Here is a 2,500-nt window from a genome sequence, read left to right as displayed (position 1 = left end):
ATGGTTTAGGATTGTTTAAGGTTTAGGGTGGATTAGGTTTAGGGTTTAGAGTCTAGTGTTATGGTTACGGTTAGGGTTAGGGTTAGGGTTAGGTTTAGGATTATTGTTAAGGTTAGGGTTAGGATTAGGTTTAGGGTTAGGGTTAGGGTTAGGGTTAGGGTTAGGGTTAGGGTTAGGGTTAGGGTTAAGGTTAGGGTTAGGATTAGGTTTAGGGTTAGGGTTAGGGTTAGGGTTAGGGTTAGGGTTAGGGTTAGGGTTAGGGTTAGGATTAGGGTTAGGGTTAGGGTTAGGGTAAGGGTTAGCGGTTAGGGTTAGGGTTATTTTTATTGTTAGGTTTAGGGTTTAGGGTTTAGTGTTTAGGGTTTAAGATTTAGGGTTTATGATTGTTTAAGATTTAGGTTGGTTTAGGTTAAGGGTTTAGGGTTTAGAATTTAGGATTGTTTAAGGTTTTAGGTTTTTTAGGGTACAGTGTTTAGGGTTAAAAGTTTAGGGTTGTTTAGGGTTTAGTGTTTAGGGTTTAGGGTTGTTTAAGGTTTAGTGTTTAAGGTTTAGGTTTTAGGGTTGTTTTGGGTTTAGTGTTTAGTGTTGTTTAGGGTATAGTGTTAATAGTTTAGGGTTTAGGGTTATTTAGGGTTTAGTGTTTAAGGTTTAGGGTATAGGGTTGTTTAGGGTTTAGTGTTTAGGGTTGTTTATGGTTTAGTGATTAGGGTTGTTTAGGTTTGTTTAGAGGTTAGTGTTTAGGGTTATTCAGCGTTTATGATTTAGGGTTGTTCAGGGTTTAGGATTTATGGTTGTTCAGGGTTTAGGATTCAGGGATTAAGGTTAAGGGGTTAGGGTTAGGGTTAGGGTTAGGGTTAGGGTTAGGGTTAGGGTTAGCATTAGGGTTAGAGTTAGGGTTAGAGTTAGGGTTAGAGTTATGGTTATGGTTAGTGTTAGGATTAGGGTTAGGGTTAGGGTCAGGGTTAGGTTTAGGGTTAGGGTTAGGGTTAGGGTTAGGGTTAGGGTTAGATTTAGGGTCAGGTTTAGGTTTATTGTTAGATTTAGGTTTTAGGGTTTAAGGTTTATGGTTTAGGATTGTTTAAGGTTTAGGGTGGATTAGGTTTAGGGTTTAGAGTTTAGTGTTATGGTTACTGTTAGTGATAGGCTTAGGGTTAGGGTTAGTGTTAGGGTAATGGTTAGGGTTAGGGTTAGGGTTAGGGTTAGGGTAAGGGTTAGGGGTTAGTGTTAAGGTTAAGGTTAGGGTTAGGGTTAGGGTTAGGTTAGGGTTAGGGTTAGGGTTAGGGTTAGGGTTAGGGTTTAGTGTTAGTGTTAGGGTTAGGGTTATTATTAGGGGATTAGGTTTAAGTTTAGGATGAGTGTTAGGGTTAGAATTAGAAATAGGGTTAGTGTTAGGATTAGGGTCAGGGTTAGGTTTAGGGTTAGGGTTAGGGTTAGGGTGAGGGTTAGGGTCAGGGAGGGTTTAGGGTTAGGGTTAGGGTTAGGGTAAGATTTAGGGTTAGGTTTAGGTTTATTGTTAGATTTAGGATTTAGGGTCTAAGGTTTATGGTTTAAGATTGTTTAAGGTTTAGGGTGGATTAGGTTTAGGGTTTAGAGTTTAGTGTTATGGTTACGGTTAGGGTTAGGGTTAGGCTTAGGGTTAGGATTAGGGTTAAGGTTAGGGTTAGGATTAGGTTTAGGTTTAGGGTTAGGGTTAGGGTTAGGGTTAGGGTTAGGGGTAGGGTTAGGGTTAAGATTAGGATTAGGGTTAGGGTTAGGGTAAGGGTTAGGGGTTAGGGTTAGGGTTATGGTTATTGTTAGGTTTAGGGTTTAGGGTTTAGTGTTTAGGGTTTAAGGTTTAGGGTTTAGGATTGTTTAAGATTTAGGGTGGTTTAGGTTAAGGGTTTAGGGTTTAGAGTTTAGGATTGTTTAAGGTTTAGGGTTGTTTAGGGTATAGTTTTTAGGGTTAAAAGTTTAGAGTTGTTTTGGGTTTAGTGTTTAGTGTTGTTTAGGGTATAGTGTTAATGGTTTAGGGTTTAGGGTTATTTAGGGTTTAGTGTTTAAGGTTTAGGGTATAGGGTTGTTTAGGATTTAGTGTTTACGGTTGTTTATGGTTTAGTGATTAGGGTTGTTTAGGGTTGTTTAGAGGTTAGTGTTTTGGGTTATTCAGGGTTTATGATTTAGGGTTGTTCAGGGTTTAGGATTTATGGTTGTTCAGGGTTTAGGATTTAGGGATTAAGCTTAAGGGGTTAGGGTTTGGGTTAGGGTTAGGGTTAGGGTAAGCATTAGGGTTAGAGTTAGGGTTAGAGTTAGGGTTATGGGGTTATGTTAGGCTTAAGGTTAGGGTTAGGGTTATGGGGTTAAGGTTAGGGTCGGGGTTAGGGTTAGGTTTAGGTTTAGGGTTAGGTTTAGGGTTATGGTTATTCTCAGATTTAAGGTTTAAATTTTAGGGTTTATGGTTTAAGGTTTAGGATTTAGGATTGTTTAAGTTTTAGGGTGGTTTAGGTTTAGGGTATAGGGTTTA

The sequence above is a fragment of the Micromys minutus genome (assembly GCF_963924665.1).
Source record: "Micromys minutus genome assembly, chromosome: 16".
Classification (NCBI taxonomy): Eukaryota; Metazoa; Chordata; class Mammalia; order Rodentia; family Muridae; genus Micromys; species Micromys minutus.
This window is presented reverse-complemented; position numbering follows the sequence as displayed.